Consider the following 17,524-nt stretch of genomic DNA (forward strand, 5'->3'; position numbering starts at 1 on the left):
AGAAGAAAAACTGAGTTCTATATTTCTACCTTATTCTGTCCGTCGATTACTCTCTGACTTGCAAAAAAAAGGAGAGGTTCAAGAAGACTACGTGAAATCAATTGCTTCGGATTTCTATAAGACAACTACTGAATACCTTCAGCAGTGGACTTCGTACAATCAGTCTGAATTGCAGGTATTTAAATGGGTCGATTTGAGGAAAATCTTAACGTGGGTAGAAGTACAGAAGTCAATGGATGTGCTAATTGAAAAAGGTTTAATCGGTTCTGAGCAGGACACTGAGGCATTTGATGAATTTACACTAATTTCATCGTATGTATCAGATAAAAAAGTGGAAGAGTGGAATTCAGATTCTTCGAATAAATATGCGGAGCATCGTTGGATAGAAGTGTTTCAGTACTTCCGAGACAACAATTTAAACCACACCATTTTTCAAAAAATTGTTGAGTATGTTCTTTGCATGCCTGCTACAAATGCACCAGTCGAACGAATTTTTTCATTAATGAACAATTTATGGACGGCCGAAAAAACACAGCTACAAGTGTCAAGTTTAAAAGCAATGTTACTAACAAAAGTTAACTTTAAAATGTCTTGTACAGAATTTTACTCGTTCCTGAAGTCATCGCCAGATTTACTACAACAAATTTGTTCAAACGAAAAATATACAAGTATTTAATTTTGTAATTATTACACGAAAACATTTTGTTAATAATAATAAAATTACCTAGGAAGTGTAATAAGTTAATTTAATTTTTTTGTGCTTTAAAAACATTGTAAGTACCACAGAAATTTGCTAATAATATTATTAAATTAAAAATATTTATTTGTAACAAATAATTATGATTTTTTTTTTTTTTGTCCCGTTTTGATTAAAAAAATATATGGTCACTTTAATCATACATAACTTCTCGACAGAAATTTGACCAATCAACAATAGTATGACGGCTAATTTCTAACTCACTCATAATGAATGACTGCGTGGTGTGTTGGAGGCACAAATAAGACAACGCAACTATCTTAAATATTGAAAGGTGTGACTTTTCGGAAAATGTATTTTTCCTCATCGATACCTGATAGTTACACTTAGTAGCTTTTTGATTCCTAACCGAACATTTCTCACGGCACCTGGGTTAAAAAAGGATCGATTTAGAACGTACTTACTAGATAGCCAGATAGGTACTTACCTCCAAACAAAGCCATCAATATAATCATTCCGTGACACTAGTTTTAAATTATGACCACGAGGGCATTTGTACTCTCCACTTTTTGGAATTAAATTCCACTCTTGGAGTAGAATAATAATATCCTCATTAATTTTCCCGGAGGTTTCGCAATTAAATATTTTAAAAATTTATAAAAGATTTAAATTTGACATAATAACAGTAAACTGTTTAAATATATTAAAATAAGAATTTCTTAAAAACCTACTCGCTATTGCACTTTCGGGCAGACTGATTTTATCGTATTTATCGTACTAAGTACCTTATAATTATATCAATATCGCTATTTTATAACTATTTCATTATAACTAAATTGTATATTATTACAAATATTGTTATATTCAAATATCTTGATGATAATTATATCAGGTAGATAAGCTAATGAGTATATATTGTAGTACCTACTATACCTATATACCTATATACCTCTGCTCCGCAAATCGAAAATATCCCCCGACTTGCTGTGCAACACCTCCCCAAGTGGGTCACAGGGTTAAGAAAATTGCATTTTTGTTGCACCGAGCCACCAATTTGAAAAAACATCGTACAGTGATGCGGTGCTAGCGGCACTCGTCGCTACGCTCCTCGGCGCCGTCGCTCCGATCCGCAAATCGAAAATATCCCCCGACTTGCTGTGCAACACCTCCCCAAGTGGGTCACAGGGTTAAGAAAATTGCATTTTTGTTGCACCGAGCCACCAATTTGAAAAAACATCGTACAGTGATGCGGTGCTAGCGGCACTCGTCGCTACGCTCCTCGGCGCCGTCGCTCCGCTCCGCAAATCGAAAATATCCCCCGACTTGCTGTGCAACACCTCCCCAAGTGGGTCACAGGGTTAAGAAAATTGCATTTTTGTTGCAGTTATGTTGTATAGTATGGGCAGTGATCCCTTGTTAGCGGCACTCGTCGCTGCGCTCCTCGGCGCCGTCGCTCCGCGCGGCGGTAATGCATAGTGGTGCTGAGCGCATGCGTATAAACATATAAACTTCCAAAATAATGGTTTCCGCACAAAAATTCAAACAGTTTCGAAATCAGCGTTGAAAAACACGTATTTAAAAAAAAAAAAATCGTAATTCGTGAGGGGCGTGGTAAAGTGCATTTTTGCCTAAATGATGTAAAGTTATTATAATTCTAGAATTTTTTTATCTTATCGGTAAAAGTGCTAATGACTAGTGACTAGTCGATACGATCGGTCCCGGTCGTTTGTCCATAATCCATAATATGCAGTCGAGCAACGAGCGGTACAAAACGCGGTATTTTATAAACAACATAATGATAAAATGGATTATAGTAAAAATCTTATTTAATTAGGGCATACTTTTTTTAGGGGGGGGGGATCGCGTACCTAATAAAGATTAAATTTATGGGTCGCCATTGCAAAAAGGTTGGGAAACGCTGCCTTAGTTAATTTATGAGAAGTATTTAATAAATATGAAAATATAATAATATGTTTGGAGGTTATTCTTTTTCATATTCTGTAGTTAGTATGAGAACCAATATCAAACATTTGATTTTATCCAATTTTCTTCAACAGTATAAAATAAGATATAAATAAAACAACTTCTGTCTCGAGTAAAAGACATTTATAAATCATAAAATATTCATACTTCACTTTTTGTTCTTAAAAATTGTAAAGCATCACATGAGATAATTGCATGATTATGAGTCCATACAATTTTGATTGAAGCAGTTAGTGGTGGCGAATGCTTTAAGTAATCATCATTCTTCCTGGTATTTTTGTTATTTTTTTTTTAATATAATATAAATTGAAGATAAGTAACCAGTATCATGTTCAGTAAATTGATTAGTACTATTTTTCTTTTTTGGAAGAATGGTGAAAGATAAAATACTTATGAAAAATTACCCTAAACGATGTAAAAGTATCGTTTTTTAATATATCTTATAAGGTTTTGCATTCAAATATTATATTACTTGGTTGGATTTTGCAATTCAAAATTAAATAGGTATACCTATATGATATATTTGTGACTGTTTTGAAGAAGTGTATGCACTTTTTGGCAGATTCATTACCTATCGTCAATATTATTTGCCCTAACAATATACCTACACAAAAGATTATACATCACTTTATTCGTCGATAATGCACACAAAATTGTCTTTAACTTGACATAGATACTCATTTAATAAGTCAAAATTCGTTTTCTTAATTAAAAGTTGAAAATATGTTTAATTTAAAAGTTCAAACTTTTAACTCATAAAATATTTAACTTATAGGTATCATTTTTGTATGATATTTGATGGGTGACATTTCACTACTGCCAAAATCCAAACTTTTCAGGAAAGCAGAAAAACTGTTTTTGGTATCAATATATATGTTAGTTAACATCTATGATTTTTTATCCATACATATATTATAAAAAAGAAATAGCTTTTAAGTCAAAATACAACTTTTTAAGTTTTAAGATAATTAATCAATAGGTTCTAAACTAACATTTTGGATCAAAACAAACTATTGCCAACATATAGCACATTTTCGATTGAACTGGGCAATAGTTTATTTTGTTACGGATTAAATCATTATTAATTCAAAACGTATTATACTAGATTTAATAAATATAATGGAAATTAATTGTTTGCAAAATACAAGTATATTGTCTGTCATTAATATTAACCAGATAAAAAAAATATGAACAAACAAATGTTATTATTATAATTTTGTATTTGTAATGTATTATAACAATATCAATGAGTTCAATTAATTAATATGTAATAGGTAAGTTGGAAGACGAAAAAAAAGTCCCGACGTAAAACTTCCCACCTTTAATAATATAGACTTGATTTTAATTTATACCTTTTATTTGTGTACCTAATGATTGGTAGTCGAACACATACTGATAATCGTATCCAGGGACGCCTGCAGCAATGTAGCTCAGGGGGGGGGGGCAAAAAATTGCAAGTACCTAAATACTTATGGGAAGATTTATCTTTGTAATAATATCATTAATAATTTTTTAAAAATCAAAACTAATTTAAGTTAATATAAAATTACACTATTAGTTCTAATATTTATAAGAAAAAACATAAGAATATTTAAACAAAAAACAACTTTATTTGATTTGAATGTACATATTAAATCATATTTATACATCATATTATATTTTATCAAAAGGTAATAACAATCTCCTTTTGTTGAAACAAATAAAGTAATTGATTTATCAATTTGTTGATTAAATAATTTTTTGTCATCATACCTTTGGCGGTGTATATTAATTAACCCCAAGCTACTCAGTCTTTTGTTTCCCGTCATATTTTTAACCCATGTCTTTAAACGGCGTAGAGTACTAGAGTGCTGAAACGCCTGAAACATAATAGAAAAATTATCGTTAAATATGAATTTACATACAGAACAATATTTGTAAAAATATTTATTTAAAAACCATACCTAAACGATCTTTATACTGAGCAGGAAGTTACAGGTAAAGTAATTGCAATTTGTATTGCTTGGCATACCGCTAGGTAATATGTGGCGTAATCTAGAAAATCAATTAATTTCATGTGGGTTCGACTTCTTTCTTTTTCCATATAGGTACTTATGTACACTATTGTAATTGTATTGTATTATTATATTAATTCATTTTTGATAAAATGTTAACAAAAATTAAATTAAATTAATCAAATGTAAGAAAATCTATTTGTATTTTACAACATACTTACTTCTTTAAAATTAGCTACATCAGTAGGTATGGTCAGAAACAAATGTAGGGTCTTCTACTAGTTCTACTTTATGATGATCGATTGCAGCAAGTGACTGCTAGAAAATACAATACATTACAAAATAAATTTAAATTTAAAGAAAGAGTCTTACTTTTAAATAATTAAAAAAACTACCTACATGATAATATAATTTATAACTGGATTAATAATTAGATATTTAATTAATAGTTGGACGGTTTTGGTGAGAAAGGGTATAAGTCATTTTTTGGATAATTTGGGGTTATTAATCAATTTTATAGGATTTTTTACGCCACATCGTTTGGTGGCACTGTAATTTTTCTATGTGTTACTGTTATCGTGCTATTTATACGTGCGGCTGGGTGCAAGTCAAAACAAAAACAATTTATTTGGTGAGAAAGGGGATAAGTCGCTCAAAGCAAAAACTTTTTGTTATATTAATAAATTGTTATTAATGTGATCGACGATTCGTCTTCATAGGTAACATAACCAAGTACCTACTTAATAAGATGTAAAGTCAATAGAAAATATTGGCTAGTTTACATATTTAGCAAGAAATCAAACATAATTATTAAAGATGTTTACATTACATTTTTACTATATTATTTAAAGTTACCTAACCACAAATTCATGGTACCAGGGCACACGCGAATGGAGTGCGACTCTGACCATGCACGTATAGAAAAAGCTAAGAAACGTTTCTCTGCTCCTATGAACCATCCTCATGATTGGGCACAATTGATTTGTTATGCTGGGAAAGATAAATTTAGAGTCATTGAAACAGATCAAACTAATTTTCTAGATTTCAATAGCTTATTAAAATCAAAATATCAATTTAAAAAAAAAATGTTGCTGGGCAGTTGTTTTTGTTCAGAAATGCCAAGTGTTTCAGATATAAAAGTTTTCATTTAATGTTATTCCTAAAGTAAGGATCTCACTAAGTTGTATAAGCTTTATTATTTAATAAATTAATAAATGTTAAAAATTATTATAAAATAATATGTTTTTACTTCTAATACTTCTATCTTAATATTATTAACATTTAATATTTTTTTTGTTATTTATATTTTATTCATAAACTCAACATTTATTTTCCTGAGAAAAGAATTTCTATTGGTTTGTATTCAATTATTTTGAAATATGAGTTAATAATATTATATTATTTTTAAAAAGCAATTTCATTTTTTTGTTACTTATACCCTTTCTCACAAATAGTATTGAAATTTATTGGTGATAAAAGTATTAAGTCAAATGTGATACAAGACATAAGTCAATACATTTTAAAATATCTTGTGCAAATGGACATAGGTCAGAACTGGGGGCCTATTTTTGAAATTATGTGACTAATTCTCGCATGTGATAAAAGTCACAGATTTTATCGAAGGTGATTAATTTTAATCGCATGCGACTTATTATTGGTATTCTTGAACTAAATCGATAAGATTTTATCACTTATCGAATACGATAAACTATTCAGAATAAACCATTGTGGTAACAACAAAAAATCTAGATTTTAACCTCAAATAAGGGGTTATACTAGTTATCCCGCGGAGTGTGATAAGAATTTTAATAAAAGAAAAAAAACAAATTACATAAAATGTTTATTTTTTTTTTTATCAGTCATTAGTCAATGTTAACAATGATAAATTTACTTTATAAATAGTTACCTATTTAGAATTTAGTATATTTTATTTTTTATTATATTTTTCTTTGGTGAATTTTGTTTTAACTTTTTAAGTACCATTCATAATTTTAAAATGTTTAAAAACTCTAAAGCGAGACCAACTCAAACCCAGATTTGGTTGATCTAATGGGCAATAGCTAATGATCAATTATTGTGTTCGGGCAAGTTTACTAAAACTTTTAATCATACAATTGCTCAACAGAGATGGGAAAGCATCTCTGTTCAATTAAATGCATTACCAGGTGCGGAGAAGAGTTGGAGTAAGTGGAAGAAAGTAAGTTACGTAGTTTGGTGGATATATTACATGTTTAAATAAATATTATTTGAAGTTGGGACTCAAAACTGATTTAAGTTGATTAGGTATTACAATATACATTTTTAGTAAAGTATTAGCCTGTGAATTAACCTTTTTAATTTAAAAAAAATTATTTATTTTTAAATAAATTGTATTGTAATATTTTAGACATGACAAGTCACTAGAAACATTACAAAATCTAAAGCGGCAGCTATCAAAAGGCACATAGGTGGTACAGACGGTGGATCAAAATGTGAAATTGAACTCAATGAAGTTCAAAAAATTTTTTACCTTTATTCAGCTAAGCAACTATTACCGGTCACTTTAATTCTGAAAAGTCAATTGTTGAGTTTGACTTTGATGATACAACCAAAGAAGTGTTAAATGGTAAATTAATATATGTTTCATTTATTCTAATAATATTCAATCTTACATGAATTTATTACACACTATATTCTTTGAATTAAATATATTTTTTATTTATTTAAGTGTTACCAATACATGTATTATTGTATGTAATTTACATTTTGTTATGAAATGATCAACTATAGTAGTATTTTTTTTTACTGTGTTGTTTTTAGATGCTAATGAATTATGTATTGAAGATTTGGTAGAGACAATCACTTACAATGGTTCTGAAAATGGAAAAAATGAATCTTCATTAACCACTTTAGCTGTGGATGAAAATTATTATGAGCCTTCAACTTTTGAACCATCAACAACTTCAAGTGCTCATAATCCAAGTAATAACTTCCAAATAAGTTGATCTTTAAGCAATTAAAATGTTTAGAATATATATAGGCAGCATTTTTTTAAAAGCATTTATAAAGTTAAATATTTCTGAAATTCATCAAATTTATTTTTACTAAGAATGTAATATTATAGATTTAAAGAGAAAACTAACTGCTGGTGCCAAATTAGAGGAAAGCAATTCAATCGTAGATAGACTGGCTAAAATTTCAGAGGAAAAATGTCGAGTTAAAGCAGTATATTATGACAAAAATTTAAGCTATTGATAGAAAACATATAATCTTAAAAAATATAGAAACAGTATTCTATACTTTTGTACATGAAAAGTATAAAACTGAAAATGAAACTAAATATTGGAGAATTTATTTTGAATGATAAATAATTTAATTATATGACTGATTAGTACAAAATAATTGGGTGGCGTTTCTAAGCCTATATCATAGAGTTCTTTTAGAATTTCTCTATTATGATCAATATTAAAATCAGGTAAACAATTCATATTATCTTCTTTGACATTAATATCTTCACAATTTAATAATTCTTTGAATTTTCTATCAAAGTATTTTTTATACAAAGTATCATTATTTGGCAGTGTATCTTCAAATCTACTTACTGGCACACGGGTTGTAAAAAAGATTTCTGTTTGGTCCAAAGATTCAACATTTCCACCGGATGATTTGACACAATGATACATCAATAATTTTTTGAATGCAGCACTGAAATGCCTGGGTGTTGGATTAACACACCAACCACCTCGAGCTCTTATGGCATTAAAAAATAGCTCTATATGATCCTGGGAAAATTTATAGGTAAGTAGATACTTAAATTGATCAGGATTTTGATCGATTACCTTTCTATATATATCTATAACACTTATTGATGAAATTACAATTCCTATAAATATAAAAAAAGTATAGATTAGGTAGGTACCTACATTAATAATATTTTCTATAACAATTTCTTTTAAACTTTTTTTTTTAATAAATAACTTAGTTATGAATTATATAGGTATAATATATTTTTAAACTTTACCTAAAAAGCCAGTCTTTTTTGGATGTTCAACCATTAATCCTTTGCATGGTCCCCATGTTATTTTTAATATATAATTTTTTATTTCATTTAAATCTTTTGTTCTCTGATCAATGTTAGTAGATCTTAATTAACTTTTATAACCAACACCATGCGGATTTCTGGAATTGAAAATATCAAACCATCTATTACTCGTATAAACTGAGTAGTTGCTTCGCAGTCTTCAAATCCTTTGATATTAAGGCTTCTACAAAAATCGATAGCATCTGCAACACTCGAGCTTAAAGTTTGGGCTGCTATATTAACTTTCATTGGTGATTGTTTCCATTCCAAATGTCTCCTCCTCAACTTATTACTTGCATGAAGTCCTTCATTCTCTTGTAAAGTAACAAGTTTTTCAATGTATCCCCAGTCAATTTTGTTATTATCACCATCATAAATTACACGCATAGAAGGCCAAGCATTTCTCACTAGCTTCAAAGCATGGCAAGAGTCTATTATGCAGTGAACACATTTTGTAGGGTCATTTGGATGTGGAAAAAATGTTTTCATATTTGTGGTTGATAAATTTGCTCCTAATGTGTGGGCCATAGAAAAATGAGATGCAGGATCATCAAAAATTAAAGACGGAACTTGAATATCTGAAAAGTAAAATAATTAAATTGGAGTTTTTTTGAATTTATTTATAAAATATATAAAAAAAACTTACCAATTTCATAAAGTTTTTTTAAAGCTTCTAATATTAATTTTCCTTTGTCTTTTCCATTTAGACCTTTATGAAAAAAATAGCCTATTGGAACTTTCCATGCAGAATCAAAAACAACCACTAAAATAACCAAGACTTGTGTAGCTGCTCTAAGTACAGGATTATTTGATGTACTGCAATTACCAATACTACTAAAACCATGTAATTTTTTGCGATCCCACTCGATTTGTCGTTTTATATGCATTTCGTCAAATATCATTGAGCAATATAAATTTTTACCATTTTGTCTATACTCTAAAGATTTATATTTGAGAGCAATAAATGATTCTTCTGTGAATCCTTCTTCTACTTTAATCTCGTGGTACCATGATCTTAAAGTTGCTGCATGAGGAATGCTTAAACCAAATTGTTCTCTGATAAAATTGTATACTTTGAGTGAGTAAAAATTTAAAGTTAGAGAAAAAGCTCTTAATGATGGCGAATAACATTTTCTCCCCCCCTTTTTATATCTTTTCTTGAAAACCGCATTTTCTTTTTAGATTACTCAATAAAAATTTAATTTTTTTAATCACTTTTATTTGACGTCTACACTTTTGTACCATTCTCCTTAACTTAGTTTGACTAATTTTTATATTTTTAGAGTTTTTGATTTTGTGTTTAATCAACTTTGAAGGAGATGATATATATGAATGGTCAAGGATAAAGGCACGTCTTGCTAGTGACTTTGGTGTTAATGTAGAAAAATGTTCATTACATGTATCCGACAGTGCTATAAATTAATTAAAAACATAAATAATTAAACCTATAAGGCTATAACATATTTTTAATTCGAAACATAATTATCAATTGTTTACTTGAGTTGAGGTTTTCATTATTTTGACATGTACAAGACAAAGGTAGCTTACTTTCTTCTTCTTTTATTTCAGCTAGTTTTTTAATATAATATTCTTTGGCTCTCAAAATCTCATGTTTTTTATTACAATAAACGCAAGAAGTTTCTAGATTGCTAATCAAAGGCTGTTAAACATAATAAATAATAATTATACCACACCACCTAATAAATAATACATTATAAGTAAGTTAGAATCTCGAAATTCGGCATGAAGCAATGTTTTATCGCACATATAACAGAAAAATTCCGAAAACCTTAAATTTTTAGTTAGATCACATATTTTTTTTTCAAATAATTTTAAACTTCTAATCCTTTTCCTCATGAACGCGTATTTATGATCCTCCAGCTTTCCATATTTTGATGTTATAAATTTCATTTTGCGATAAAAATACCATAACTATGACTCGATTGTCGTGATGGGTGAACTTTTACTTATATACCTACAAGTTTGTACGGAACCCTCTGTGCGCGAGTCCAACTCGCGGTTTTTTTTTTACATGCATTCAAATTTTAATTTTGACAACATACGTAAAAATCACGAAAATTCGCAAATTATTATAAGCTAGAAATTCATAAAAAATTTTCTTTTTAAATCTAAGATTTGAAAATTTAATACAAATTTGTCAATCTTTATCACAAAAAAAATGTCCACCCGAAATTCGAATTAAATTGTTATTAGCATTTGAATTTCAAATATTGACAAAAATTCGTCAAAACCATGAATATTTGCAAATTATTTTGTACAGAGCCCAATTTAGGAATTTTGGGGCCCGGGTAAAATTTTTTAATGGGGCCCCAAAATTAATTATTATCTAAATTTTAAATAATCAACTTAAATTATAAATGTAGTCTTTATGCTATATTCAATTTATTTAAGATTATAAATCAATTATACCATAATAATAATATATTCCTAATTTTAAAACTGAAGATCGACATATATTTATTTATTTGCATTTTTTTATACTAGAACATAAAGTTCATACAATATAATGTATCGTGTATACTACACTTTTATCGCGATCGACCAACAGTCCAATAAAGATCGACTGATTGGTGACGCTTCTTAATTCCTGATTTTGATTTGTAAAAGTTTTGTAACAATTTAGAAAAAAAGTTGACAATACATTTGGTTTTGGTTATTTTCGATTGAATATTTGTAAAAAATTTGGAACGGTCGCGACGTTTAGACGCTGTTTGTAAAACCGTTTTGACGCAGCGTTTGAATGCCGCGTCTAGTGTCGACTAACCGCAAGGTCCGGACGCTGTAAGGAAAACGTACCTTAATTACTTAATAAATATTAATAAAAATGTAACGATGAAATTAAAAATATGAATATAAATAAAGAAATGTAATAAAGTGCTTTTGACCAACTTTATCTTAAAACTTATTAGCTTATGTTATCAATTAGAAAATAATTTATTATAAATTCCATTACGATACCTACGTGACTAACGAAACTACGTAACCAATAATACCATACAATTATTTCAAAATGCCACTTTAATAATTAAATATCAACAGAGGCTCGGGGCCCCAAATAATATCGGGGCCCGGGGCTGCAGCCCCCCTAGCCCCCCCCCCTAAGTTGGGCTCTGATTTTGTAGTTCAAAATTCATAATATTGTTTGTATTTATATCTAAGGTTATAGATTTAACACCAAGTTTTCCATAAGTTTTGCTTCAAATAGCTATAGAGAAAATTTGAAGCGTCATTATAGGAAAAATGTGTTGAGCGTTTGAGTTTTAAATTTTTATGAAATCGCGTAATGATAACGATTTATCCTCAAACCAGGTATTCGTATATCTATGATAGTATAAGGTATTATGAATTATGATAACTACATGATAACTACACTAATTGATTAACCATGCCTTATGCAAAATGCGTCTTAATTGAAAAATAAAATATTTGTTTCAAAATAGAATATATGACAATATTTAAACATAATATATCCTAGACTGACAAATCATCTCCGTTCAGAATCGTTTTTCGTATACAATGATACCTATCATTGCATTCAAATTTAATCCCATCCATTACAGTAACCTACTGTACAGCAGAGCGACATTCATGAGCTACTCGCTTTTTTTTCTTTTAAAAATATCCATTTAAATATTTTCTCAACCTCAAGACTCAGTCTCAAATACAAAAAAAAGTTAAAACCGAAATCAATAACTAGCATTACTGTATACAGTTGAACATTTAACAGTCATGTACTAGTGTATCCAGACCGTGTGTTTGAGAATTGTGAGTTGATGAAAATGAATACAACAATATGTCAACATCCAATAATAGATGCGATTATGCGAACCGTACTGTCGTCTATAGGTTATTCAGAAAACTGGTCGTCACCACTCCATGCCATGCCAACTGTAATTATTTGCCTTCAATAGTTATAAAAATAGTTCATATTTCTCAATAATTGTATCAGTTGGCAGATACCCACATAATATTATTATAGGGATTGCGATAAGAATCATAAATCAATTCGACAATGCAATATAATATTATAAGAACAAAATAAACAATGCATGACATTTTTTTTTCTAGATAAAAGTTGTAAACCACTAGATTTAATACATTGGATTCGTCCAATGACCTTAGAAGCCGTGCACTTGATTTTGTTAATATATATATAAAAAAAAAAAAAAAACATCGGTGTACCGACCGGCGTCTTTGGATATTGCAGGGGCAGCCCAGGCACCCTAGGCTGCCACCGTAGACACGCTTATGAACTGAATCCACTTCTTAACAAATGTTTTTAATTATTTTAACTTAAAAATTATTTAATTTGTAAATTGTAGGGCTACACCAGTCAACATTTAACAATACGTGGACTTGGAAAACACAATATTTCGTTAATCGTTTGATAATAATTTATAAATAATAATCGCACAACACTCAACAATCTGTGGACTTGGAAAACACAATACTTCGTTAATCGTTTGATAACGATTTATAAATAGTAATTTCACATTTCTACCCATGATAGCTGAACACATTACCCAGAATACGATTAATAAAATAATAATAATGTAATAATGTCTGTCAAAAGGTTTCTATTTCCGTCGACGACAGGCTGCTTACATAATATGACTTGTTAGATACAACGATTGTCGCATATTCTCTAAATACCTAAGACCAGCTTTATGTAAAAAACTTATAATTTTGTGACTGATATATACATATTATACAGGCCTAGCTACATAATATGTATGTATGTGTGGTATGATAAAGCATGGACTTTATAATATAATAGTATAATAGTATACCTTAGTATAAAATCTATGAATAAAAGTAATATTACATTACATTTTATTTATTGACGAACAAATAGCATATAATTTCTTAGTCATTTTTTAGTTTGCAAGGAATATATTTTTTATGCACTTTTTGCTGTTCGATTTCATATAATTCTTACAAGTTTTGTAATTTTCAAGGAATAAACTTTTTTTTATATATTTTTTGGTGTTTGATTTCATTATGCCCCTCCCTGCTAAATTTCCTGCGGGCGCCCATGGATACTAGGTACATTATGTCGAATATCGGTACGTATTCATATAATATACTATAGGTATTATATTATATTTAGTAACGTACGCCGTCATATCTTTATCGGTCGATCACCGGTCATTAAGATATTCGACATCATTATAGAATTTTCTAGAACCCCCGCTCGTCCGCTCATCCGTTATCATTATCGGTGTGTGACGGTGACACCGGCAAACTTTAGAGACGGGCGAGTTAGTTGTTGCCGATGCGAGTGGCGAGTCAGTCGATGCCGAGGCGGTGTGCCAGTGATTGCAAAGATTTAGTGCATTGAATGTAAATTTCTGGTGCATTGTATGCAACGTCCGTCCCTGAGCTTAGCGCCAAGGATCGTCGTCTTCGGTAGTTTTTTCTCGTCATTAACGAATGCTATTATTATTCAAGCCAATGGTCGACGTGTTTGTCTGCAGTGTCAGTATTGCGTGCAATTTATTTTGCTTCCACCTCGTCTGCAAAAGGCGAGTATGTTGAATTATTGAGACAGCCATTGGGATTTCACTACGGATTGGCCTCATGTACGAGTATGTTGTCTATTGGATAATAATTGGGTGCCCAGCTATATGTATGTGTTTATTTCGTAATATTATTATTCATAAATTGTGAATAGTCGGCGGCGCTTCGTTCCCGTATTTAAAATCAACAGTATTTTCGTGCTCTTTTTTCGATATCTACTATAGTATGTAAGGTGTTTGTATGTTATATGTTTATATTTTTATGTCCACCTTTCTCCCGTGGATTACCGTGGTGCCTAGTAAAGGTAAGTTGGATCAATCGTGCCGACATAGACGCCACAATTATTATATTATTTAAAGTGTAGTAGGATCGGTCGATGACTCTGGGTCGACTGGTTGACAGTAAGGGTTCGTGCCACAATTATTGGGCTTGGTTATAGATTTGCATTTTAAGGTATTTGCAAAAAATAGTTATTTTGCTATTGATATATTTATGCTATTTTTGACATTATTCATTATTATATTATTTTCAAAATCATTTAAATATTTATTTAATTTTTTAGTTGTATTCAAATGTAGCAAAGTTAGGGAAATTAATTAACTAATTTACAAAAAATCTATTTTTAATTTTATCCTTTTATAATATCACTAGATAATAGGTATAATAAAACATTTTCAACATAAATGTATTATTATAAATACAAAATTATTAAATTATTATTTTAAATTTAATAGGTAATTTAATTTAGTATAGAACTGCTATTAAAATAGTTGTTTTATATTTTGCTTAAACAATTATAATAATTCATAATAATTTTTCAATACATTTTAATTATATTGTTTCAATTATAATTATTAATTTTATTTAATATTTATTATGACTTTGGTATACTTTATTGTGTATATATTTTCATTATGGTTAAATCAAAATAAGTGGAGCTGAAAATATAAAAAAAGCATTAGAACAAACTAAAACCATTGAAAAGTCATGAAGCAAACTAAAAAAATTGATACTACAAAACTACATCAACCTGATTAAATGCATTATCTCTTTTAAACATAGAAAATTAACTACTTCAAAGTTAGGATTATTCTGATATAGTAACTGAATTTACTACCAGCAAGTCCAGAAAGGCAACAACTTTTTTTATAATTTTTTCATTGATAATTTTTTTTTCTTATAAAATTCTAAATATCTAGGTAATTACCAATTGTTTTTCTGAATTTTATATAAATATTAATTTAATTCACACGTTAAAAAAAAAAATGTGCCATTTATTTATGGGCCTAGGGGCACCAAATCTCTTAATCCGGCACTGACCTTTAGGCCATGAGTATTTGGAAATATTGATTGGGTTTTCAATTCAAGTAATATTGTGTGGTTACTTAACTTTATATTTTTATATACAGAGTATAATTTAATTTTTCTAGTCTGTAAGATGAGCTACTATCTTCATTTGATGTGTCATTAGTTGATCCATAATAAGGAATTTCAACTTTGATTATCAATTTCAATCTTTTTCTCTAATTTATATATTAAAATGAAACATAGAATTTGACCTTTGTTTAAGTATATCAAAATAGATACATAAATGTTTTTAGATAACGTTTTAATTTGTATGTATCAATTAATACAATTTACAAATATTTTAGAAAATTAAAACTATATTTTATGCAATTTTATTCATTATAATTTAGATTTAAACAAATTCAAGTCATTGTTGCTTATTATCTTCCATCTTGAGTTAAAAAGGATACTCAGCATCCAGTATATGACCATAAATTATGATGGCTAAAAGATCAAAAAATAAATAAACTAGTATTTCAAGTTTAAAATAGTTGTATTTATTTTAATTTAATATTTATCTTTATATTTCAAGGTATTAATTACAAAATATTCTTAACATTTTAAACATAATGGTACTTTTTATGTATATATAAGTTTATATATTTATAACATTACTAACTGACTTGGAAAACGTGATTTTTCCATAGGTATAAATTATTTCTATGGAATTTTTAGTGTAGAAAAAAAATAATTAACTTATTGTAAGTGTGTAAGGAAGTGGTAAATGAGTGACAAAAGGCATGAAGCGCTGTGAACGATGAAGATAAAAATAACAAAACACCAAACATTAAATTTTAAATTTATTATAATTATTTCTCAAAATTATTTATAATTAATTAATCACGACAGTAACACTAACAAACAATATCAATTTCTTAATGCTATATCGTGAACAATTTTTTTTGTTAGCTCATCTTTAGCTAACACAAACTGAATGGTTTGCCCACTCGAGGGCATGCCACGTATAATTGTCCGTGTGAAAAACATTGTGTGCTCAATCTAAGCCACAAACATACATCGTTTGGCTTTGTGACTTATTGATAGTTATTGCAAATGCCAATCTAATAGGAAACTGAATACGTTTAAATTGAATTGACACATCTGTAGGTATAATAGGGATCGTGGTATTAAAATATTTTCACCTCGGAACTTGCCATTTAAAATTTTGGCTTCGATAACGTTTTTCATTAATTTTTGAATGATTCATCGCGTACCGTCGCACAGTTGTGACGGGTTCAAATTACGAAGCACAATAATCGGAGATCCAACCTTAAATTGTAAATTATGCAGTGGCATGCCAGGCAAATTTAGTGAGTTCGAAAAACTGTTAGAAAATGTACAGCTTCGCTTGCATCACAAACTGTATCAATAGATTTGTATGATACCAAGTTCCCTGGCAACAACTGTTGTACCTTGTAATTTAAATCGTCAACGTCTACGTTTTTTCACGCTCATGATTTATGTACTGTGTGTGTACATCCGGAAATATTTGTTCAATGAGAGCATCTTGTGAATTAATGATTGTGCAGAAATCGGTCGGTAATTTTATGCATCCAGTTTCACCGATAATAACTTTTCCATCGCCGATATCTAAGAGTTGTTTTTAGAATGTTTTGGCGAATGGATCTTGAAGCATTTGAACGTACATATTTACTTTCAGCTGTACTTTTTCAAAATTACGCAACAATGAGGATGATTTTAATCAAATGTTGATTGCATCAGCGTATGTTGAACGTGGAATGACGGTAAGTGTTTGTCTGAAATCACCTGAAAGGACCAACAGAGTGCCGCCAAATAGCTTTTCGTTGTTTTTAATATCTTTCAATGTCAGTTCAACGCCTCAAGCGAATGCTCGTGTGCCATATTGCATTCATCCTAGATGATAATTTTACACTGTTTCAG

The 17,524-nt window shown here is 29.3% G+C and overlaps 1 pseudogene; it reads left to right on the forward strand.

Annotated features, from left to right (window-relative positions):
- Positions 1-6,670: 6,670 nt before the first annotated feature.
- Positions 6,671-7,658, forward strand: LOC107171877 (uncharacterized; annotated as a pseudogene).
- Positions 7,659-17,524: the final 9,866 nt, after the last annotated feature.

This window comes from Diuraphis noxia, unplaced genomic scaffold (genome assembly GCF_037042655.1).
Source record: "Diuraphis noxia isolate RWA-SAM2 unplaced genomic scaffold, SU_Dnox_SAM2 contig0001, whole genome shotgun sequence".
NCBI classification, from domain to species: Eukaryota; Metazoa; Arthropoda; class Insecta; order Hemiptera; family Aphididae; genus Diuraphis; species Diuraphis noxia.